This window comes from Carettochelys insculpta, chromosome 1, assembly GCF_033958435.1.
Source record: "Carettochelys insculpta isolate YL-2023 chromosome 1, ASM3395843v1, whole genome shotgun sequence".
NCBI lineage: Eukaryota > Metazoa > Chordata > Testudines > Carettochelyidae > Carettochelys > Carettochelys insculpta.
Window position 1 is genome coordinate 315,649,313 of NC_134137.1, and position 26,654 is coordinate 315,675,966.

The following is a 26,654-nucleotide window of genomic DNA, read 5'->3' on the forward strand; positions in this document are numbered from 1 at the left end:
GGCTCTTCTGGAAGCGAAATCTCACATGAATATGCAAATGAGGCACAATATTTAAATCCATGCCCCTTCTGAAAGGGAGGGGGCTGTGCAAATGTGGCCAAACTGTGTACAGTGTTGGATGTTGCTAGGAAAAAGTTTATCTTTGCTAATCCTTTTGGCTTGTTTAATTAATTGACTAGGTTTAGATGCTATCACTCAAGTATACAATAAAGAAAGCTGCAGTAACAGAAATCTAGAATTGGCAGGTGCCAGAGTATAATTTTCTTATTTTATATTACAAAATACCTGTTGCTTATTTTGGAACATCATAGCCACAGGCCATAATGGTGATGCTATAAAAGTCTGTTTTCTATTTCACTTCAGTATAACTCAGCTTTCTGGAGGGAACCTCATCATATACTTGTTTTCTCAAACAAAAGAAGTGCCAGTGAGTTCAATGGGGTTTTACTCCAAAATTAAGTGCACTCTAAGTACAGTCAGTCTTAGCATTTTTGGTAATTTCATTAAAATTAATTAATTTTTGGTTATTTAAACCATTATTTAAATCAATTATTTAAACTGCCTTAATTTAAATCAATCCAGCCTGGAGAGAGAACTAATAATGGACATCAAGAAGTCTGAAATGTTTAATTGGTAATTTTGCTTCCATATGCAAGAAAAAGTTGACTGGAGACCAGATTTCTGACAAAATGAATATTAACAAGGGAACGGAACATAAACTAAGATAGGGAAAGAACAGGTTAAAGACTGGAATAAGAGTTAGCAAAGTGGGACAGTTGTGAAAAAGGTTAATATCTTTCTGCTGGGATGTATCAATGAAGGTGTCATATGTAAGACCCAAGATGTAACTGTCCTGCTCTACTCAGAAACAGTAAGTCCTCAGCTGGAGTACTGTGTCCACTTCTGGGTGTCACACTTCATGAAAAATGAGGAAAAACTGAAGAGAGTGCAGAAGACAGCAACAAAAATCATAAAAGGTTTAGCAAACCTTACCTTTGACGAATTGTTAAAAAACTGGCCATGTTAAGTTTTAAGAAAATAATACAGATGGGGGAGCTGATAATAGTCTTCATATGTTAAAGATTATTATAAGCTCCAGAATATTCTTCCAAGGGAAGTTGTGGAATTCTCATCACTGAAGGTTTTAAAAACTAGATTAGACAAAACCCTGTTAGGTATGGTCTGTGTTTACTTAGTCATACCTCCATACAGGGGTAGAAATTGTCAACATGGGCAATGGCAGCAAGCCCCTGAAAACCTTGGCCACTGGGGGAGACTTCCCTCTGGGCAGCAGCTAGCCCCCTAGGTCCTTGTAGGGGTGTGGGACATTGGAGTTTTCAGTGGGGGGGCCAGTTGAAGTAGACCCCCCCATGCAGCAGTAAGCCTCCAAAAATCTTGGCCACTGGGTGGAAGTTGAATGTTGTGAGTGCAAGAGACTGGATTCGATGACCTCTCAAGGTCCCTTCCTGTTCTATGACACAGGTAACTTCCAGTTCTACTTTTCTATGACCTTGCAGCAAAATATACCTCCAATTTTCAATGTTTATGAGAATTACTAGTATAACCAACTGGAATTAGAAAGGAAATTATCTGGCCGAACAAATCACAAATCAACATCCATAATAAATAAACTTCCTTTGACAATGACTAATCAATGCACCATCTATTTTCTGTGACCACTAGATTTAGAATTCTTAAAGGACATCCTGATTGCAAGTAGAAAAGAAAGAAAAAGAACTGCACGCATGTGCACTGGCAGGGGGCGAGGGTTACTCTAAAGCAGGTGTGTACAACCCACGGCCTGCGGGCCGCATGCAGCCCTGGACAGCTAGTAATGCAGCCCCACAAGATCGTAAACTTTTAACATTATTATGTGATTTATATACATTAACTATATTATATATTATATATGCGGCCCAAGACAATTCCTCTTCACTCAGTGCGGCCCAGGCAAGCCAAAAGGTTGGACACCCATGCTCTAAAGTAATGATATACCAATTCACGCACAAAATAAGAAGAGGTGAGAAAAAGGTTTATTCATTCAATACAATTCATTTCTACTTGGCTCAAATGTGCCTTTTTTTTTCCTTGGGGCTGGCAATGGTACTGTCATGTTTCTCCATGGTCCATGTGACAGGCAGTGTGGCATTCATTAAAATAATTTTCCCACAAACAATATTCAAAATGTAATAATAGTAATGCCAGTGGCTCATTGTCTTCCACTTTCAATCACAGAACACAGGGATATGTCCACTACTGTTGGCAGGTAAGGTATAGTGAATGTTATCAAACATTTCAGTTTGTGTAAAATATTATAAACAAAACACTTCTTTCTTGGTTTTATCTGGCACTTTACTAACAACAAAACTTTAGAAACCACGATTTCTGGTCTTCACTGAAAGCCTGGTTCAAGGTATGGCTGGCACAGGACCAAGCAGGTTCTGCATCTGCCTTCATGTAGCTTCCAGAAGCAGTAACAGGTCCCTGCTCCACCTATGCATGGTGGCTTCATGTGCTGTTCCTGCTACAGCCTGGGCACCATCTCTGCAGCTCCCACTGGGATCTGTGGGAGCAGTCCCCGTGGGTGGAGATAGCATGCAAAGCTGCCTGGCTGCATCTGCGCCTAGGAGCAGCAGGGACATGTCACTGTTTCCAGGGAGTCATGCAAGGCAAACACCACCTGGATCTGGAATCCTTAAATTCTTCCTGTGCCCCAATCCTCTGTCGTGAGCCTCCTCCTGCACCAAAACTCCCTCCTTCCAAGATAAGTGGAATTTTTGACTTACCAGCACCCCTATTCTCCCAGAACGTGGGATAACAAAGGTTTTACTGTGCTGCAGGCTATATTAGGGGTCAGCAACCTTTGGCATGCAGCCCATTAGGGTAATCCTCTGGTGAGCCACGAGACATTTTGTTTACATTAATCATCCAAAGACATAGTCCCCCGCACAGATCCCGGTGGCTTGAAAGAGCAAACCATACCCATTGGGAACAGTGGGGGACTGTGCCTGTGGATGCTCAACATAAACAAAATGTCTTGCAGCCCGCCATGGATTACCCTGATGGGTCATGCACTGAAGGCTGCTGACCTTTGGGATACACGTTGATAAGTATCACTGAAAAACTAGGAAATTGACTGATTTTCACAGACAAAACATCTGCCTCAATATTTGAAAATACATCAAGTCTAAAATCAGTGCAAGAAGAGAGGAAGAGCTGAGAACTGCAATTTGAGGCTCCAAGCACTTCTGAAAGTGGCCATGCCCATGTATGAAAGCTACCACTGCCAGTCAAGAGACAAAGATGAGAAGTAAAAGAGGATGTTTTCCTAAGAAGAGAGAGGGAACTTCCATGTTGCCATGGGCAACTGACAGGTGCTATCTAGTCTCTATAGCAATGTGAATGTGGGAGGAGGAGAGAAATGGAAAGAGGTTGACCAGCATGGACTCCCCCATGTCCTCATCCTGCTACCTTTTAAAGAGAGAGGAAAACATGGTCTAATGATGGAACTTGGCAGCCATTTGTCTCCCAGCAAAGTTCTGTGCTACATCTGTTCTGGGTGGCACACACTAATTTCCTGAGTAAGTGTGTTTCCTCAGTAAGGATTTCAGTTTGGCTACACTGCCGACAAAACTATAATTCAAGGTTCTTAGTTTACTTGCGTAGAATTCAACTGTGTCCTTAAGAAAAAGCACTGTTGGCCCAGGGCACTAGACTGTAGCCCCTATAGCAGGTGTACAAATTGGGAAGTGTGAAATTTCAAAAGGATGGTGCAGATATCAGCTCTCCCCCACCACACAGGGGCTCTCTGCTGCTGCCTGCAGCCTCTTTCTGGTCTCCTGCCCCATGTGCAGTGCTCGCTGCCTGCCTCCTGCCTCCCTGGTCTCTGCCGGCAGAAAGCTGGCTTCATTTCCGGTCCCCTCTCCTCCCCCTGGGGGCCCTCCTTTGCCTCCTGGCAGCTTCTCTTGGCTCATCTGCCCTGTGAGCGCCCCCTTCCCAGCTGCTGGGCCAATCAGAATGTGCAGAAGCTGTGAGACAAGTAGTGGGGGCAGCCAGAGAGGTTCTGGCTTGATAAGGTAATCTCCTGAGGTTTCTCCTTGGAATGCTCTTGGGTCCTCACCCCAAGCACCCCTCCCCCTTTGAGGCACGCCTGGAGCCTCCCAGAACTCCCTTCCTGATTGTACCACCCCTTTCCTGAGCACCCCCCTGCACTCCTTCCTGTGGGCCTCTCACAGGTTGTGGGAGGCAGCTAATTACAGGGCCAAAAAGCGGGGCCTGAAATTAAAAGTTTGTTTACCCCTGCTCTAAAGGACAGATAGCTGTAGAAATGGTTAAATACCATGCAAAGGTATATGAATCTAATGATAGAAGGACAAAGCAAAGGATGTATCTCAGAGAAGCCTAGGGAGGAAATGGTAGTTTATATTTCTCTCTCAGTATGTGTCTTCAGTTTGTGATAGAGAGGTGAAAAATCTATCTGGATATTATTCACTTGTGTGGCAAAGGAAGTATTTGATCTTGTAGAGATGATTGTTTTTATGGGGGAAAAAAGTGGTAGCTCAAGAAAGGACTTGGCTCCCTAGCTTCACAAACAGTGGAGTCGTACAATTCCTAGGTATTGCTCGAAAGTAGTACTCTTTGGGGGCACTGGCTTACACTCTCACCTATGCATCAACATCACAAAGGCAGCCTTACGTGCCAACTAGGAGTCTAGCCAGGTCCCCATCTGTCTAATGCACATATGCTAGACAAAGATACTTATTGCTCTCTTTCAAAGCAGCAGGAATATGAACCCCTATGGTGCACTGCAGCTCAGTGATGGGGTTAGGGGCAGGTGACCTTGGCAACCACCTCGAATGCTGGTTTTATTGTTAAAGAGAACAGGGAAAATAGAATGTTTGAAGTAACACGTTTCAAGTATTCCGTATGTGGGTTCATTTTCCACCAACCTCCTAGAAAGTTCTGGACCTTTGCAGAATCTCATGGAAGCCTCCAGACTTCGATAACTACATTTTCCTCAAACCTCCTAGAATGCTTTCTGCCAAGCCTTCGCAGGTATTTATGGGGTGGGGATATCTCCAGGCAGTCAGTGAGGTAGAAGAATGAAGTGATATTGTGAACGTGTTCTATTGTGTGATTGTGGAAGTGTAATTGTACTATATGACTTGAAGAGTGCATATAATGACTAATAAAAGCCATATTTATTGTATCGCTATCTATGAAACAATACAAAGGAATATTCTAAGTATGGCAAAAGTAGTAAAGTTCGATGACTTTCCAAGACTTCAGAACACAAACTTTTGCTTTCCCTAATTCTTTCTGGTCTCCCACCATGTGCCACTGAAGAAGTCTTCAGAAGCTCAGTACAGAAAGTGAAAAGTGACAATTGTAACCTGTTTTGTAGTAGAGAGCAAATTTGATGGAAAAACATCTGAAACAGATCAACAACCTGGGCTTTAGGCACCAGCAAGTGTTCCAGTGCAGAAGAAATTGAGAAGCAGAAGTGATGAAGGTCCTATTACTAAGGAATTAATAGATATACCGGAAGATAAAGAATGGACATGAGGAAACTGATGCAGAAGTAAAGGAGAGTGATGATAAAGAAGAATGTGGCTCATATGAAAAGGAGAGTAATGATAAAAAAAAATCAGGCTCACATAATGACAAAAATAGCAGTGAGAAAATCTGCACACCACAAATGGATCCATCAGATCCTGCTTTCCAATCCTAAAGTCTGCCAGTGTTGATCATACAATTTTGAATGGGTCAAGCAAAAATTGAGGCTATGACATTTCCAGCAAATGAGCAGAAGCAACAATTCTCAAAGTTACACTGCACAAGTATGCTCAAGAATGGTAAGAAACTGAACCAACATGGCCTAATTTACCCCAAATCAACTTTTAAAAAAGTGTTCTTGTTTTGCTGCAAAATATTTGACAAGAATGTCAAATTGTTGTTTGCACTTTTCGGATACAATTGTTTGCATAATTTACCTGAAGTTCTGAAGCAACAAAAAAATGTAATTTGGCCATTTTATGGCCTACTTCTAATGGATGGAGGTCGAATCCAGGCTCAAACTGAAGAAATGTAAAGACGTGGAAAAACAGTGTATTATTAATGCAAAACCCAAGCAGCGTGCTTGAGCATCTGATCTCAATTACCCTCTTTTTTGCAAAGAATAATTTGGCTCTCCATGGCTTACTAGAAAAGTTTTCACTGAACGCAAAGGTACTTTCCTTGGTTTGGCAGAATTCCTTGGCAAATACAATGATGTCATGCATCAATAACAATGCATGTCAATGGCAAGCAAAGAAAATTCAAAATGAATTGATTGGCCATGGCAAGGAAGGTGCTTGGTAATATATTCCAGTCTATAGATAACACTACTGAAAAAGGGTTAACACAACTCTCTGTGAACATTCTGAATGAGAATCAAATAAAGCCTCAGGACTTCCATGGCCAAGGCTATGACAACAGCCTGAACATGAAGGGAAGAAACAGCAGCAAAGAGGGAAGACCCTTTTATTTTACTTTTTTGAGACTTGTGGCTTCCATTCTCTCAACATGGTTGTATCAGATGGAGCAGTATCTTTTTTAGATTCAGTATCTCTCTTCTGAGTTCTCCAAAGGATATACACCATTGTTTTCAGCATCAGATGTTAGGTGGAAGATTCTAATGGACAATGTCACAAACCCGAACATAAAGCCATTAAGTGACAATCACTGGAACAGCTGTATTAACAGCATAATGCCAGTGATGTGCCAAGTGAATGAGCTATACAGTGACTTGATGCAACTAGCATAGCGGAGTCAAATGAAAGTTGGAATTCGACAAGAGGCACAAAATCTGTCAAACCAGATCACTGACTTCAAATTTTTGCTATCAATCCTGGTGTGGCACAGAATCCTGTTCCAAGAAAATCTGGTAGGCATGGCATTACAAATGCAGTCAACAGTCACTACTTAGATAAGAAGCTGCCTTATTTCACTGTGACCTAACAAAGACAACAGATTTGAAGATACCTTTGCTGCTTCCAAAGAAATGGCAGAAAACATAGCAGCTGAGCATGTCTTCAAGGAAACTTGTATTCAATGGAAGAAGAAACAATTTGGTTATGAGGGCAGAGATGTGATGGGAACCTTGAAAGACAAATTAACGCAGGAGTTTTTTGCTTGCTTGTTGACACTGCTCAATTGCCCATAAAAGAAAGGTTCAGACAAATGAAATACCATGAAAAGACCAGGGTGGTTTGTATGCCCTTAGAGTAAGCTTAGAGTGGATAGAAAAACAATTTTGAACACTGTATGAACCTTCAGGTTGCTGTCACCTGGTCAATGTTCACATTCAGCGAAAAGACCTCTGTGTCAAATTGGACAACATTTTGTCAATCTGGAAGCATTCTCCACTCCAAATTCTCCAATTCATTCATGATTGAGAGCTGAAGGACACTTCCTAACGTGTGCATAGCTTTGAGGAGTCTGTTAATACTGCTGGTCACGGTCATGAGCTTTTTCAAAGCTCTGGTTGATTAAAAGATATCTTTGATCGATAATGTCCAATGAGAGACTGATGTTGCTTGCTATTTTACTGCTTGAAAAGGCCATTGCTCAGTCTATGGAGCGCTCTGGTGCTATACTTCAGTTCACGAGGGAAAAGGCAAGAAAAGAGATCTTCTGAACGGAAGGACCAGACTTAGCATTCTAAGGCTGTTGTCTACTGTAACAATACTTAATACCGATCAACCTAATGTTGGGGCACAGTTCAATTTCTTGATGTTAGTACATTTCAGTTGTTCTTAAAATTTTAAAGTTTTTGTATAAGATCAGAAGAAATGTTTTGATTTGCTTGTGTATGGTATGAACAAATACAGACTCACAGATTGTGCAAATTTATTGTCTTATTTGACAGGGATATACGATGCACCAAAGACTTTAAGGCTACGTCTACGCGTGAAGCCAACATCGAAATAGCTTATTTCGATGTAGCAACATCGAAATAGGCTATTTCGATGAATAACGTCTACACGTCCTCCAGGGCTGGCAACGTCGATGTTCAACTTCGACGTTGCGCGGCACCACATCGAAATAGGCGCTGCAAGGGTACGTCTACACGCCAAAGTAGCACACATCGAAATAAGGGTGCCAGGCACAGCTGCAGACAGGGTCACAGGGAGGACTCAACAGCAAGCCGCTCCCTTAAAGGGCCCCTCCCAGACACAGTTGCACTAAACAACACAAGATACACGGAGCTGACAACTGGTTGCAGACCCTGTGCCTGCAGCATAGATCCCCAGCTGCCGCAGAAGCAGCCAGAAGCCCTGGGCTAAGGGCTGCCTCCCATGGTGACCATAGAGCCCCGCAGGGGCTGGAGAGAGAGCATCTCTCAACCTCCCAGCTGATGGCCGCCATGGAGGACCCGGCAATTTCGACGTTGCGGGACGCGGATCGTCTACACGGTCCCTACTTCGACGTTGAACATCGAAGTAGGGCGCTATTCCGATCCCCTCATGAGGTTAGCGACTTCGACATCTCGCCGCCTAACGTCGAAGTTAACTTTGAAATAGCGCCCGACGCGTGTAGCCGCGACGGGCGCTATTTCAAAGTTAGTGCCGCTACTTCGAAGTAGCGTGAACGTGTAGACACAGCTTAAATGAGCTACAAATGCAATAAAATCAGTTAACAAATTGAGGAGAGGAGTAGCATTTTGTCTACTGCTGGCCCTGCTGCAACTACCTGGCTTGAGTCAACAGGCCCAGCAGCAGCAAGATGTTCCTTGTAACTCAGAGGAGACAGGCAACAGTTTTCTCACCACTGCAGCTCTAACCCTAAGAAAGTCAAAATTTCACCCAAAATATATAGGAAGATATGATCCAATGCACTCTTAGCTGGCCAGAAAGAAATCATTGAAGCAAGAGGTCCTAAAGAGAATATAGCTATCAATATTAAGTTGATTACACCGGCTGTATATTGGTTTTCAACATAGGCACTAATATTGAGAATATTCACAAAAAATGAAAGGACTCTCAGAAAGGCATTGGTGAAGAAAATGCATGGCACGGGAGTTTTAAAACAAACAGCTATCTACTTTTCTCAGAAGAGAGAAACTATAAAGCCAACACATCAGAACAAGAAATGCTGTAGAATAAAATGTTAGCATAGAATACAAAATAAGGAGTTGTCGCAGGAGAAAGGAGCTACAAAATACTATAAAAGCCATTAAAATGCCATATAACTTACTTCCATACACAGATATATACAAGAAAGAACCCTGAAGAGTTGGATTCACAATAACTAACCATAAGAGAATCAAAAGCTCCTTCAGAATTTGGAAACACTACAAACTCTCTTCTCTCTCTCACCAAGGTGGAGGCTAAATCTGATGAAGCAGGTCTTTGCCCATAAAGCTTATACTACAAAACATCTGTTAGTCTATAAGGTGCCACAAAACTTCTTGTTGTTTTTGAAGATACAGACTAACTCATCTACCCTCTGATACTAAGTTCTGATCACTCAGGGCCTTAAAGACAATTAGTTTGACTTCCAGACCCTCTATCAAAATATCATGCGCTACACTTACCCCAGCCAATTTCTGTGACTTAGTAATGTAGAAAAATGCAAAGAAATCTGTTGATACATGATAGACTTGCAAAAACAAAAAACAACAACAGATTCTGTGAACAACAAAAACAGCAGGAACTAGTAATATGGGAGCAAAGTAAAACTGACTAGACAAAGTGCTATTGAAAAGACATGGTAGGCTGAGGTGAGCAAACATTTTATGTTAGGCCCCAATTTTCATCCCTGCAATAACCAGGGCTACCCCAACCTGTCTAATGTAATGCAAACCAACAGAAATTTCGGTTATATTCATATGAAAAATCCCCTTTCAGCACGTGTCAGAAAATAAGTAACATAAAATCTTCATCAATTGGTTAATAAATGTGAATACACATAAATAAAAAAAGTAATGTATTTCAACACTTTTAATGAGATGGATAAGCCTGACACCCAGCAACAGATTGTGCTGCACCCCCATTATGAAATTTCATGCCCCCTGGAGGGGGCCTGCCTCCACCTTGAGCACGCCGGTAGTAGGCAAACTAGAAAAGATTATTTTTTTAATCCCATTTTTGCTACAAATATTGCTGTCCTAAATGCCTTCTACTACATGGCAGTGCAGCTGCTTCTTAAGCCCTGCAGAGGGAATCAGGGCTGCAAAGGGGAAAGGTGCCTCTTCCTGATATCTCCAACCTATTGCTGCCCGAAGGCCATCATGGCTGGGGAACAACAAGCACCCCCTCCCTGGCCTCCACACAACTCTGACCTTCTCTGGCTCAGAGATAGGCGCCCCTGTTAAAGCCATGCCCAGATGCATTAGAGAGGTGCCTCTCACCAGGCCCCAAGCTGCTGTGGTAAGAAAGGCTGGGGAGGGGGAGTCGCCAGGGCAGCCTGAACTCCAAACCCTCATCCCCAAACCCCTGCCTGAGCCTGCACCCCAACCTTCTGCCCCAGCCCTGAGCGCACACTTGCATCTCAAACCCCACTCCAGAGCATGTACCTGTAGCCAGAGCCCTAACTCTCCTGAACCCCAACTCTCTGCCCCAGCCCTGAGCCCCCTCCTGCAGCCCAACCTACTGGCCCCCCTATGCATTGCCTATGACACCCTCCTACCATATCCCCTCCCCAGTTCTGCTCCCTGCCCTGGAAACATTCACATGCCTAATCTGCCCCTTCTACAAACACAGATTATGTACTCAAATTAAATTACCGCTATCCAGGATGCACAAATTGAGGCATCCTCCAGCAAGCATCTCCAAAACTCTTTTGTTTAATGGGGTTGTGATGTGTTTATGACTTATCCTTAGTTATGTTAACTGATGATGGGGTGAGTTCACACCATCACTCTCAGTGAAGACAATGAGGTTCTGTCTGTGATTCATCCAGACATTTAGTAACTCATTCTCTGCAGCACTGAAGGGAGCTGGGATTTGGGAGGGGCAGGCAGCCCTTTCAGCTGGGGTTCCCTTAGTCAAATGACCTTAAATTTAGATCATAAGTGACTCTGCATGCTCAGGATGCAAAATCCCAAGTGATTCAGAACAGCCATAATTTTAAAGCACTGAGAAAGTTTTAAAAATCATAAAATGATGCAAGTTAGTGGAAACTGTGTGCTATCTTTCTGTAATTCACCAGCCCAAGTGGGAGTGGTGGAATTGTGGGATCCTGGGTCCTAGTACAGCAGAGAGGAGAACTCCAAAACTGGAGTTGCTGTGGAAGAGCTGAAAAAGGCATGGAGGATCCTGAGGCAAAAGGCAGTGCTAGGACAGGGGAGAAAGGACAGTGGAAAGGGGAGGAATGGGGCACTGGAGGAACACCAGTGCTGGGTGTGGAAACCTAGCCGCACTCACCTGTGCTAGGAGAGGGCCTCTATGCTGCAGTGCTGTGCTGGCAGAGGGCCCCTGAAGGGAAGGTCCATCTGTCTCTCTGAGGTGGGAGTCTGCAAGGGCAGTGTCAGGGTCAGGATCAGCCTGCACTATGCAGGCTGTTGGACTGGCACAAGTGAATGGGACAATGGGGAAAAGTAGGACCAGTCAGCAGCCAGCAGGTGACTGACTCCAGGAGCTGTTGGAGCAGAGACGGCATCCCAAGTGTGGAAGAACCGCCGTCAAGAAAAAGAATTGAACATTTGACTCGGTGGTGGTGGCGGATAGGTCTGACCCCTCCTGCCAGTGCCAGGCCTCCTCATTTGCCTCCTTCATATGCTCCTGAAGTGCGCCCCCCTGCCCAACAAAGTATGGGGCCTTGGGGGGGCTCACCATGATCCATTTTATGGACTGGACAGCTCTCCTGCCAGAATCCAAGCTCTTGCTACTAGTCTTCTCCACTCTCCTATATCTGAAGGTGAGGTAAGATGCGAATGAAAGTAGTAGAGAAGCTGGAGATATTTGATCAATGAGGCTGTGACACTCAGGAAAGCATCCCTTATTTGTGAAAGTACTTAAGCACAAGCTCCATAAAAGTCAATAATGCCACCTAACCCTTACAAAACATTTACCATCCAAAAGCTCAAAGTGCTTTACAAGAAAAGGCAAGTATCATTATGTCCATCTTTTATGTGGTGAACATGAGGTTAAATGCCTAGTCGGAGATCACATTGTACGCTATGCTTTCCTCAGTAGCACTGGACGTAAAGCACAAGCTTAAGGGTTTTCTTGAATTAGGGCCTAAAGCAAAATTAGCAGCCCATGTGGCAGGACAAATGGGAGCAGTTGTGAGTGAAAGGAGAGCTATGTCTTCAAGTCACCTCTCCAAAGCTATGTGCCCCCACCGCAGCAAAAGTATGTAGCCACAAGGAACATCATTAATGGTGGATGAAATCCAGGAATAGTTTCTCTATAGAACTCATGCAAAACACCAGCCATTATCTTCAATATTTCTTTTCTTTTTCTTTTAAAAATAATCTCTCAAAAATTTTAGGGCAGTTTTTTTTTTATAAATGCTTTTTTTATAAAGTTGAATATGGAAAGCGTTTTGTTCCAGGTAGTGTGCATCTAGTGTGCATACAGTAAACCGATTTTATGGACTACGGAAATAACGGACACTGTCCATCAGTCCTCACTCCCAAAGCAGGGCCAGCAACTCATCAGACCGGCTGCTGCTGGAGCTGCCAGAGCTGAAGGAGCCACGGCCGTCGCTGGGGTCCTTGGAGCGGCTGGGGCGGCCAGGGCCAGAGAAGCTGCAGCGCTGAGCGCACTGAGAGCCATGGGAGGTGGAAGCAGCCAGGCTGGCTTACAGCTCCTCTCCCAGTAACTGGGAGAGGGAGAGGGAGGTGTGAGGGTAAGAGTGGGGCCCAAAGGTGTAGATACAAACATAAGCAGGCTGAAAAGCAATGGTTAAAGCCAATTTCCTGTTTATGAATAAAGTCCATTATTCTAACTGTCAGCCTGGAGCTGCTAATCAATTTGAGAAGGTCAGAACAATTACGGCATTTTAATAGGAAATGATAAAACTACTCTGCAAAACACCTTTTTTAAAGCTGTCTTTGCACTGGCAAATGTAAAGTCCTGAAAATTATAATGCTGCTCACAGAGGGAAACCGCTCTTTGTTCAAACTGTGCTCCTTGTTCTGGTGGAGCACATCCACATTAGCAGCTCTTGCAAATAAAGAACAGTGCATTGTGGTAGTTATCCCACTGTGCAACTGGCCAGAGGCTGCTTTGGGAAAGGTTTGCAATGCCACATGGGGCAGTCAGCATCACATGATAGCCGTTTCCCAATTCTATTGATCCATGGTCATGCTACTACATTGTGAATAGCTTTTCAAAAGAAGTCTTGAGAGATGGAGGAGTGTAGGGGGGTGTATTTTGAGGGATATCAGTATGCTGCCCATTAAGTTCAAACAGCAGCAGGAAACAACCTGCCCTGAGTCAGGGGGACCTCAATATCAACCCCCATGTCCCTGCCTCGCTCTTTACACATCACTCACTCACTCTCTCTCCCCCTTGCACACGCACACATACATCACTAGCATCAGCCACCTGAATGGTTTGCTCTGTATCTGGAGCAGATCAGCACAGACTGCAGACTGTCTTAAATAAAGCTCTGAAAGGGGATATCAGTAAGCCTGAAGGGCAGTCAGCAAAATTCAAAACAATGAGCAGAGTGGGCACCGCAAGGATTATGGGCCTTTTCTGGAGGCCAGTCACAATGCAGCAAACAATTGAAGCATACATAGTGGCACTCCAGCACTGCACCCACCGCACAGAAAGCTCTTTGCTTGTCACTGAGGTGGTTTATGTGGCATGAAGCAACTGCAGTCAGTAAAACTGTCCATATGCAGACTCAAACCTGGGACCTCTAGAGCTTAACGTATGAGCCTCTACAGTTTGAGCTAAAAGCCCACTGACTCGCAGCTCAGGCTGTAGAGAAGACTCTTTCTTGCACTTCTCTGTGCAAGTGCCACTATATGGGGCAGTAAACCACATCCCTACTTGTATGGGTTACAGTAGCAGGCACTAAGCGCCTTGCCATTGTGGACACCTCAGGAGTTACAGCACTGGGAACTGATTTCCTGACCTCAGTTACTATATTCTAGAACTCAAGAGGTAAAGGTCACAGGGTAAATTTGCAGAAGACTGCCAACACAACTGCATGCCTAATTATAAAGCAAACTCTGCTCCCATATCTCACATATTTTTCATCTGAAGAAGTGAGTTTTGTCCAAAAAAGCTCATGACTTAATTTGTTTGTCTCTTAGAATCATAGAATACTAGGACTGGAAGGGACCTTGAGAGGCCATCAAGTCCAGCTCCCTGCCCCAATGGCAGGAACAAGTACAGTCTAAACCATCCCTGATAAATATCCATCTAACCTCTTCTTAAATATCTCCAGTGATGGAGATTCCACAACCTCCCTTGGCAGTTTATTGCACTGTTTGACCACCCTGACAGTTAGGAACTTTTTCCTAATGTCCAACCTAAACCTCCCTTGCTGCAGTTTAAGTCCATTGCCTCTTGTTCTATCCTCAGAGGTGAAAAAGAACAAGTTTTCTCCCTTCTCCTTATGACACCCTTTTAGATAGCGGTTTTCAGGTATCATGTCTCCCCTCAATCTTCTCTTTTCCAAACTAAACAAGCCCAATTCTTTTAGCCTTTCTTCATAGGTCACATTCTCTAGACCTTTAGTCATTCTTGTTGCTCTTTTCTGGACCCTCTCTAATTTCTCCACTTCTTTCTTGAACTGCAGTACCCAGAACTGGACACAATACTTCAGCTGAGGCCTAACAAGCACAGAGCAGAGCAGAAGAACGATTTCTTGTGTCTTGTTCACAACACACCTGTTAATGCATCCCAGAATCACGTTTGTTTTTTTTTGCAACAGCATCACACTGTTGACTCATATTTAGCTTGTGGTCCACTATAACACCTAGATCCCTTTCTGCTGTAGTCATTCCCAGACAGTCTGTCCCCATTCTGTAGATGCCATAGGACTGTGTGTTACCCCATTTAGAACATCTTCATCTCTGTCTTCCTCACACCATTCTTATTTCCCATCACTGTGCCTGGACTCCTTTAATTTATAGCAGTGCTACTGAACAAGCCCTTATCCATAAATACACATTCTTTCTTTTTTGTTAGCCCAGGCAATTCCTGATCCTATCTGTTTCGTCTCCAAGCACTTGCTTTCTGCAAGTTATTGCATAATTTCTCCATTGGCAGCATGTGATTTTCTGCAGTCAGTCAAACAGGCTGTAGGGCTCTGTCCAAAGGAACAGAATTCCTAGAGAGGTTCCAGTGTAAAAAGTGCATCTAAAAATGACATTGGAAAATTCCATCACTATTGTGTCTCAAACAATTTTCATCTCAAATGTGTTCAATTTACAAGTAAAAAGATGTTTTTTGTAATTGCCAGACCTGCAAATTCAGCTTAGGCTCTGAGAATCAAGTTGTAAACTAAGTCATGCATTATTATTCCCAGTAATAAATATTTTTTCAGACAAATTAGGTCCTGATGTTCATTTCTGCAACCCCACCACCTTTAAATTAGGCCTTGCATGTCACCTGTGTAATCTTCCATTACCTTCAATTTGTTTGGATAGATATAACCTGCTTATAAGTGGGTAAATAATTCTGTTAATGATGCACTGAAAGAACAGAATCCATAGTTCAGACCCTCATAGCTGCACTGACTATGCAGGAGTGGGAAAAAAGTCAATAAAAGCCTATTTGTATCCTTAAAATGAGTTGAAAAGAGGGTTAGCAAACAGGAACCAGATCTGTTGAGTAAGATTATGTCCTTTTAAAAGCTCAAGTTTTGAGCACTGGCCTGCTAAACCCAGGGTTCTGAGTTCAGTCCTTGAGGGGGCCATTTAGGGATCTGGTGTAAATAGATTAAAAAAAAAGAAATAGTGCTTGGTCCTGCCAAGAGAGCAGGTGACTGGACTCAATGACTCCCAAGGTTCCCTCTAGTCCTATGAAAAGTGTAGGAAGGAAGGAATGCTAGTCTGACAACACAGTTTTTTCAGCAAGGAATTTAATTTAGACTTTCAAGAGGCAAATAAGCAATGAGATGTATAATTACAATACCCTTGCCCCACCCCCATGAGCCTCTTTCACTTTTTCAAGAATAGATCTGCATCTACACGGGCAAGTTCTGTCGACAGAACAGGGCTTCTGTCGACAAAACTCCAGAGTGTCTGCATGGCTAAATTGCTCCGTCAAGAGTTTGTCGACAGAAGTCAGCTGTTCTGCCAGCAGTGTTCACTCTGTTCCTGAACAGGGGTAATGCCTCTGTTGACTGTGTTTTGTTGACAGAGTGCCCATGTAGACAGTTCTGTCAACAGAGAGGGCTTCTGGTTGCCAGGCAGCCCTGTTTGCAGAGCTGTCATTCCACTGTTCTCTCAAGAGGCCAGTGCAGTCTGGCAGTTCTCTGTCGGCAGAGCAAGTTGTGCATAGCAGAGGTTCTGTCGAGGTTTCCCTCTTGACAGATGCCCGTCGACAAAAGCTGCCCGAGTAGACGTGGCCTAGGGGTTTTAACAACAGTGTCCTGGGACATATTTCCCTCCTTACTATGCTGTGCACTAATCAACTGAAACCCTTGACTCCAAACTATAGCAGTGTATCCATGGTGCTTTTGCATATAACATCTGTGCAGTATTTGGGAATTCTCCATGATAAAGGCTCCTGCACAATGCAGCCAAAGTATTTAATGAAAGGTAGAAATGTAGGATCCTGCTTAACAGTGTTGAAAACTCTTGGTAGTTTTGTGGATGTGCAATGTGTACAGGTTAGATAACATAAAATGAAGGTAATCTACAGTTTTCAAGCCAAAGTACTTTTAGACTGATTTAAGTATCTAGTAACGGACACTGGCAGAAATAATCAAGTTAATTGCATAGCAAAGTTTTTGGATTACTTTTTTAGCAGCATGTAGCACCTATTAAGATGTTAGGAGAAAATGCATGGGGAAATGTTTCAAATTAAGAGGTCACAGAACACATTTAGCTTGCAGCCAGCTGGGAAGACTTCAAACAACCATCCTACCCTTGTATACAGCCAAGGTGTGTTTTAGGCATGCTTACTATCATCATCTGGTGCTGAAGTTTCTATTAGCTGAGGTATACAGAGCAAGCCTCGAAACAAACCCCAAGGAAATGACACTTTTTGTTTGATAGGTTCTCCTTTCTTCCCTTCATCCTTTGCTTTCTTCTTTTAGGATCACCAAACTGTTCATAGTAAGCATTTCCAAGACATTTCTCACTATTACAACATGTATTTTCACTTTTTAAAATGCAATTCTATGTCACTATTTTCAAAATGATAACTGAAGTTTTAAAAGATAGAAAAATCACTCAAAGGTGATATCCATATGCTAGCTCAAGCAGCAGGTATATCCTGCTGCCAAGAGATGATTGTACAATTACAGAGAAGCACCATGACTGGGCTACACTGAAATAGAGAAGTTAGTTACTTTGTGCAGTAACAATGGTTCTTTGAGATGCATGTCGCCTGTTGATGTTGCCATTGCCATCACCATCACCCTTGTAGAACAGGCACTAGGTGGTGTCAGGAGAGGTCTATTTCAAATGGAGTAACACTGCTTTGCTTTGAACATTGGCATGTTAAACCCAGAGTTGGGAGTTCCATCCTTAAGGAGGCCATTAAGGGATGTGGGGCAAATAGATTTAAAAAAAAACAAAACAAACCAACCTGTCAGGGTGCTGAGAGGTCCTGCTGTGAGTGCAAGGGACAGGACTCAATGACTTCTTAAGGTCCCTTCAAGTTCTACAAAACAGGTATATCTCCATATTAGTTAATATTAAGATGTGAATATAAGTCTGGATCTATGTTGGGATGAGAAAGGCAATCCCTTTGATCTTTCAGTAATGGATAAAAATAGTCTTTGTGACTTCCTAAACAATCGAGTTCTGTCTATATAGAAGGATATGGCCCTTCTGACATTTACTGTGTGTAATCTGGCTTCTGTATGAGAGGTGTGAGGTATAAGGTAAAAGGCAGGCAGAGCTATAGGTTCATTGATGTGAAATTGAGAACATACTTTCAGAAGAAAGGAGGGGTGGGGTCATAACACTGTTTGTGGAAGGCTGTATATGGTAGCCAGAGCAGCTCTCTCTCTGACTTAACGAAGTAATGTCATAGTGACTAAGAACAGTGTTTTCACTGTTAACATGATGAGAGAACACACGGCCATCGGCTCAAAGGGCAGTCCCATTAGGGTGCGAAGGAGAAGTTCCAGGTCCCAAGCGGGAGGTATGGGCTTACATGGAGGCATAATATTTTGCAGACCCTTCCAAAATCTCTTTACGATTGGATGAGTGAACATCAAGAAGCCAACTAAAGGTGGGTGGAAGGCTGTTATCGCAGACAGGTGGATTTGGAGTGAGGATAATGACAAGCGAGTATGCTTTAGATAAATAATATAGTCAAGAATCATGTGCAGTGCAGCTTTTAGAGGTTGTATGCCCCTTTTAGAACACCAGGCCATAAAGTGGTTCCACTTGGGGAGGTAGATCTGACGTGCTGTTTCTTGTCTGCTCTGCAACAGAGCCTCTTTCACTTGTTGGGAGTCGTGGTGTATCTCTTGTGGGAACCACACAGAAATGAGGCCGTCAGATGTAGAATATGTGGTCTGGGATGGAGAGTCAAAGCCTTGCTTTGAGAAAATAGATCCGGGTAGTTGGGAAGCAGGTAAGAAGGATGAAGAGATAAGTGAGAGAGTGAAGGGAACAAAAACTGTCTAGGCCAAGCCAGAGCTATGAGGATCACTTCTGCTCCACCTGTCTGGATTTTCCTGAGGACTCTGGCAATCATTGGAATAGGTGGGAAGTCATACAGAAAGTGAGCATTCCAGGAAAGGAGAAAGGCGCCCCCCAGAGATCTGTGGCCTGTGCTTGCTTTCGAGTAATGCTGGTGGCATTTGGAGTTTTCTGGCGTTGCAAAGAGATCTATGTCTGGGTGACCCCATGTCCGAAAGAGGTGTTGGGTCACTCTGTGATGGAGCTCCCATTTGTGATCTAGGAAGAAATGAGAACTGAGGAGTCTGCAACTGTATTGTTCTTGTCTGGTAGGTATGATGCCTTGAGGACATTGTGAGCAATACACCACTTCCATAATTTTATGACCTCTTCATAAAGCAATTGTGATCGGGCAATTGTGATAATTGATATAAAACATAGCCATGGTTTTGTCTATAAGGACTCAGATCCTCTTGCCGTGAATGACAGGGAGAAGTACTTGCAAGCATTGAAAACAGCATGTAGTTCGAGAAGATTGATATGTAGCCTCTTTTCATCTTTAGTCCATCAATCTCTTGGTTATGATAATGTTGGCAATGCACTCCCCATCTGAAAAGCAACACATGTTGTAATCTGTTGGACTGGTTGAGTAGGATGAAATGGGGCCCCCACTCGAATATTTCGTTCTTGGTTCCACCAGCATAAAGATGTGACTACCTTCAGAGGTATCAGCACTCATCTGTATACTTGATGTCTGGTGGAGGTTTAAACAGATGCCAGTCAACGATGAAGGCATCAGAAATGCAGATGAGCATTGGGGACAATGTAAGTAGTGGCCGCCATATGGCCCAGGAAGCAAAGGCATGGGAGAACATGAACTATAGGATTGACGGTGAGTTGTGATAAGGCTCTTTATAGCCTCACAGTGTTGTGTGGTGGAAGGAAAGCCATTGTAAAGTTGAGTCAAGGTCCTTTAAAGTTGATGACTGTGGTAGGTTCTAGGGTTGATTTGGCGATGTTAATGAGGAAGCTTAGAGATTGTAAAAGCTGTCTCGTAGATTGTACCATGGCTCTTGTGGTATTTTTTGAAGGTCCTCAAATGAGACAGTCATCGAGGTATAGAAATATGGTGAATCCTTCTCGTCTGAGGTGTGCAGCCATTCATGCCAGGATTTTGATAAATACCCTGGGGTCAGTTGAGAGTCCACATGGGAAAACTCTCTTCTGATAATGCTCTGACTTGAGGATGAAGTAAAAGAAGCAGCTGTGAACAGGATGAATGGTGACGTGGAAGTAGGCATCTTGAAGGTAGAGGGCTGTGAACCACTACCCCTTGTCCAGTGCAGAGATTACAGAGGACAGTGTGGCCATCTTGAAATGCTGTTTGTGAATATATCTGTTCAACTGCCATAGATCCAGGATGGGTCTCCAACCACCTGCTTTCTTTTCTATTAGGAAGTAGCTTGAATAAAATCCATTCCCCTGATGCTGTTTCGAAACTTCTTCTATGGCTCTGATTTGTAGGAGGTGCTATACTTCGAGACACAGTAAGTTCTTGTGTGGGGGGCGGTGGTCCATGAGGAGGGATAGCAAAGGGCAGGGATGTTGGAGGAACAGAGTAGAGGGGTAGTATATCCCTGGGCAATAATGTCTAAAACTCATCTGTCTGTAGTTATGGCCATCCATCAGCGGTGAAAGGGGCATAGGTGGTTAAGGAATACACGAGTAATCTGGTGTGGGAGGTTCCGCAAGCCCAAGACCAAAACTTCAAACCTGCTGCTTAGAGGCAGGTTGTGCAGTGGAACAAGATCCGGGGCTCTGTGCCTCTGGTTTCATGGTCTATTGGTATTGCATCAATATGACCTGTAAGGCTGTCTCATGAAGGGTTGATCTTTGTATCTGTGATATAGGGTGTATGTTCTCCTATGGAATGAGGGAGAGTACTTCCCCTAAGTGCACAAAGTAGCACTTATATCTTTATTGGAGTGCAAGATCTCATCCCTATTTGCTGCAAAGAGCTTGGTCTTATCAAATGGCAAGTCCTCTAATTTTGCCTGAAGCTCTTTTGGGACACCTGCTGCTTGCAGCCATGAGGATCACTTCATGACGATGGCCACAGCTGTTGCTCTGGCTGCCATGTCGGGCAAGTCCAGGGACACCTGTAGTGGTGTTTTAGAGGTAGCATAACCCTCTTGTACTTGTTAAACAAATGTCTGCATTTGGCCTGGCCATGCTCGCGAGGCAGGCATTGCCACACACTCTGTCTAGGCCTCAAACCACATCCTGTTGTCAGGCAGAATACCAAAGTTATTCGCGCCAAAAATCTTAGGCTCTAACCTTAAGAAAGGGAATTTAGGTAGCAACCCAGCGCATCACCTAAATTGTTTCCCTCATTGGCTCACCAAAATCACCCCACTTTCATGAGGGGAGGGGGAGGCTCGGAAGGGTATAAAAGACCCCGCCCAACTGGTGCTCAAAGAGGTAGAAGCGCACGTATCCCCAAGTGCCGGTCAAGCAGACTGATCACCTGTCTGACCACCTCCCCTGGAACTCCAGGGGCAACTCAGGCCTCGCAACCGAATCCATTGCAACGCGTAATGTTTCTGTTAATAAGTATTGGACTAGTAAGTATAAGTTTGTAAGTATATGTTTAATAGAATAATAAGTTTCTGTTCACAGTTAAAGGAAAGGTTTAGTAATACTAATAGTGTAAGCTGTTAACCATAAAACCTGTTCAGTAATATAGAAAGTAGGAATCAATAACTGGAAAACCAAATATACTTGTGGTAATAGCAAGCCAATAGCTGTAAATTCTCTTATCATCTTAAGTAGTCTATTCACTTAATAAACAATACAGTTGTCGCTTTCAAAAGTATCAGAACTTATTATTAAACAAAGAGGGCAGGGGGTCAATGAATGCAACCCAACCTAACCCCTGGGCCATTTTAACTAATTATTGGAACCTAGAAACCCCACAGGGAGTTGTGGTTTTCCTGGTGGGTGTAATTTTATTCATTGTATTAATTATCCTTTGGAAACCCCGATTGTAAAGTGCAGGCCCCTCCCGTATCAGGTTCCTCCCGAGGACCACCCGAGCCCTACGGGGCGCTACAGTACTATAGACTTAAAAATAGGTCTCTTACCATAAGAAAGATGGTGAATCAGTTGAATAAGTTTGGAATAGTTCTCTAAGTCATGATTAGCTAGAAGTGCAGTGTAGTTGATTATGCAAAAATGAAGTGTAGATGACGAGTACATTTTTCTACCAAATACTTCTAAGTATTTGTGCTCTTTATCAGGAAGGTTAATTCTATATTGTGGTGTCTTTGCTCTCTGGTTGGCTGCATCTACCACTGGAGATTTTAGGCTGAGCGTTTAAGAACAGAAAATCAATGTTCTTTGCAGGGACAAAGTATTTTCTATCAGCTTGTTTGTTTGTAAGTGTAGCTGTGGCTGGGGTTCGCCAAACTTCATCAGCTGTTTCCATTATGGCTTCATCTGTAAGGCTAATTTGGCTGTAGTAGGTGGCTGTTGATTTTTTTACAAGCTTATGTTGTTTCTCTGGAACTTCCATTAGGGTGATCTCCTGGCTAACTGCCACACTTTTTAAAAGGTCTTGAAATTGTTTTAGGTCATCAGGAGAAGCATGGTCAATGCATGCCTGTTTCCTGTCTCCCCTTGACTTGCGTGAAAATTTGAGTTATGAGGTGGTTGCAGGAACTCGAGGGTTTACTGTACAATGTAGCATTTAAAGTAGTCACTTTAAAAATGCTATGTTTAGCTGTGAAGAGAAATTCCTGCCTTTCAATGAGGAAAGTTTGTTAGCAAAAATTAAGAGGTTACTGAAAATACTCCATTATTCAGAATCTATTGAATAGTCATATCCATTGTTAATATACTGCATTTGGAAGCAACAATGCCAATCTAGAGTGAAACTGCGTTTTATCCAGTCACGTGAAAGTAATGTACAACACTTACTATGATAAGAAGTCTAATCATTTCCTTAGGCTGTCTGCATTCTACGTACGCTGACTGTGCATAATTCAAAGGTGATGCCATATGCTGCCTACAGCAAGCATCGCAGTGAGTGTTCCTCGTGATTCTTAAAGGCATGTATTCACAAATTACATTATCACACATCTGGCATTAAAAAAAAACAACACACAAAACAATTCTACAGAACATAATTTGCCTAAAGTTTATATTCATTGGTTTGATAGACCTTTAATTACGGATCATTAAATTATATCACTGTTCAGTGTGCTCAGTAACAAAACACAAGCTTCTTCTCTTGGTATGGTTTTTAAAGGCAAAAATCAGGTTTTTTTGGCTTTAACACTAAGAAGCCAATCCTACAACACTTATGCACATGGATAGTCTCCATTGTCTTCATTGGGACTATTAAAACAAAGTGGAACTATTCACTTGAGCAAAGCTTGCAGGATCAGGATTTGCAACATGCCTGCAACTGGAGGAAAAATAAAAAAAATCACTTCCTATTTCCTATGAACCTCTGGATGCGAGTGTCCTCTGTACTGTGACCCTCTGCTGACCTCACAGCAGTGTTGATCACATTTTTAAGCAAGTAAAATAAAAAGATAAGCAGCTGTGTGGCAAAGACAAGAGTATTGGTCAAAATAACAGGATGGCAGATAACAGGATCTCCAGAGAGATCAGTATTGTTTGAAGAGGGGACGCAAATGATGAATAATATAAGTTGGGACAGAGAAAAGGAGGGGAAAAAAAGAAATGTAAACACATTTATTTCTTTTCTCGGAAAGAAATTTAAAGGGAAAATTTTTGAAAAGTAATGGGAGCTTAATTGGAAAAGTGGCAAATAGGAATGGGAACAAGAATAGCTTTGAATATTTAAAGTTGCTTTTATTATGTTTACTAAAATAGAAGCCTGGTTATGTTAGATCCTTTAATGCTTGTTTACTGTCATAGTACTGAGGCATAGTGTGAGGCACACTCACAAAACCAGCACATCTATTTCTCATTTTCAGAACATTAGTGTCATTAAAAATCTACAGCAATTAATCCATACATCTCTTACACTGGGGATTTCACATGCATAATTAAAATAGTGTTATGGATACATACCTGAATCAAGGTATGACAGAAATGAAAATTATCTGTACTAGTGTTATGAATGATATACATGGCAGTTGACCCATTCGGCTTGGTTTTGCTACTTAATGGATACAGAAAGGTTAAGAATGCTTCTCCTGGAGCAAAACAGGAGATATAAGTGTTTGTGTACCAGAGTTGTCTCAGGTGGCATAAATGAACCATGAAGAACTTGCTGGAATGAACACACAAAGGAGGATCCACGAAAGACAACAAGAACCCCAATGATTGAACGACTGACAAGAGGCCCAAGAAGGTGGAATGTGAACTCAGCATGGTTTTGCAGATAGAGGACAATGACAAGAACCTGGAAAAAGTAGAGCCCTGCAAATCCATGAATATGCACTTTATATCCATGGGTAAGGATGCACATATCCATGGCTCATATTTGCAGATGAGGATGCAGGTCCTGATACAAATTTTGTATACACAACTCTGCCAATTTGTGGATACATACTTTATTTTCGTGGGTGCATCTGCAAATATGAAGACATCCTCAGTAAATTATTGCAGATACAGATGCAGATAGAAATTTTGTATCCATACAGGGCTCTAGGGATAAGAATTTAGGTCACAGAGACATAGGGCTCTCACCTCAATCTGAGACACAAAGAAAAAGAGCCAAGATAATCTCTACAGCAGTTTGTCTTGGTGGAGCCCTAGTCTAAACTGTCTTAACTTCTGCTTCTCTGTGCAAACTCAAGGACTTCCTGACAATATATTCCTGTTGCCTCATAAACTTTATTCTGTTTTAAAAAGGCAGCCTGGTGTCCCGGCAAATGCTTACTACAATCTCTGAAAGGGTAAAAATCTCAGGAGACCACCTCAGACTCTCAGGCTATGTCTACACTACAAGATGAATTTGAATTTATAAAAAATCAGTTTTATAACGCTGTTTTTTAAAGATTTGATTTTCAGTATCCCACTTCCCAACAAATTTGACATATTGCTTCCACACTGAAATCACCAATCATCAATTGATGCAGCAGTGCATTGTGGGAACCTATCCCACAGTTCCCTCAGCCCGCATTCTGAGCCGGGAGCCAGGTGCAGCAGCTCTGTCAGTTTCCCAGCTCCCGCTAGTAGGAGGAGCTGTGTGCCAAGTGCAGCAGTGCTGTCAGTTTCCTGGCTCCCTGCAGCTGGGGGACCTGGGAAACTGACAGCACAGCAGCCCTGGTCAATTTCCTGGCTTCCCCAAGCTGTAGACCAAGGAAACTGACAGTGCAGTAGCCCATATCAGTTTCCTGGCTCCCACTAGTAGCAGGAAGCTGGGAGCCAGGTGCAGCACGTCGCTTTGTGGGATACATATGGGACACTCGTGGAGGCTAATAACTTCAAATAAAAGACATGGCACTGCCATGCTAGCCTTTATTTGATATTTTAAACTCACGATTGATGCCATACCTGTCTGTTAACATTTTGTTATCGATATTAGGGCAGACTAAATGGAGCTAATGACATTTAGAATGAAGACACTGATGTTTTCATGTCGAGCTAACTCCTTTAAATTTGATTTTATCTGGTAGCGTGGATGCAGCCTCCATTCCGTGCTCATGGTGAGAATTAGGGATGTGGGAGCTAGGAAGTTCAGTCTTGGCACTTTGTGGCTACATGTCCCACCGTTGTGGAAAAGTGTCTCTTTGGGCATGTGGCACACTAAAGAAGGCTGTTAAAAGGGTGGAGCATAGCAAAGATCTTGTAAATCCATAACAAAAGGACACCAGACATTAAAAATCTGACCCTGCAAAGACTTACACATATACGTAACTTTAGGCACTTGACTTCAGTGTGACTACTTTAGTGTTGGAAGTTGAGGATCAGGGACCAATATACACGTGCAACTACTCTTGAACTTAATGTGAAGTGAAGGCACTTAAGGCTTCACAGGAAATGCTTTTCTTCCCAAAGGACTGGGCTACAAACTGTGATCTAAATATAACAAAAGAGGCCAAATGTCCAAATGCCCCAGGCACCATTATTTTTATTGAAATAAATGACATACAGCAAATAAACACAAGAATAATTGAGAAGCAAGTGCTTTCCTAGATAGGATGTCTTTGGCAGAAGGGGACCTTTCTGCGTGTTATGATTTGGTCAACATTAGTCAGATCACATAAGATCTCTCAGGATTTTCATGCATGTAGGTGCATTTCTACAGATCCATGATCAGTGTTGCATTTCCAGGAGAAATGTGACAACAGTGGACACTAGCACAATGTTCTCTAAAGCACTGTTAGGGAGTCAGTACCCATGCACATGAGGAGCCATTTTCTTCCCCACATTTGAAATGGCTCATCAGTTCAAGAGTACGACAAACCTTCCCCATGTTTTAAAAATTAACCCACAAATTACTACTACTACATCTAAAATTTCCAAAATGTGATTTTTACCCCATCTGAGGGTTAAAGAAAGATTATATTCTAAATAAAGGAAAAATAAGTAAGTCTGCTTTTCCCTCCTATATTTGGAATATGTTTGTATGCGACCCATTTGGAAAACTTGGACAGTGAGTGGAGAACATGATTCCTTCTTAGCTGAAATGATAGCCTTCTTCCCCATGTTGTACTGACCTAAGAAATAAGGGGGAGAACTGGGAAACAGAACAGAAACTGACTTTTGTTTTAGTTATGTTCTTATTTTTAAGCATGAACAGCTTCCTTGATTTCCACTGCAACTACGGACCTCAGGGACATGTGTGGGCTTCTGGCCCACAATGTGGTACTGTGCCATGGGTCAGATGAAATTAAGTGGTGGGCTGGATCTGATGCAT

The 26,654-nt window shown here is 42.8% G+C and overlaps 1 protein-coding gene across 2 annotated transcripts in view; it reads right to left on the reverse strand.

Annotated features, from left to right (window-relative positions):
• The window catches only part of SRGAP1 (SLIT-ROBO Rho GTPase activating protein 1), a 247,142-nt gene that overhangs the window by 140,301 nt on the left and 80,187 nt on the right, over positions 1-26,654 (reverse strand). The window lies entirely within an intron of this gene.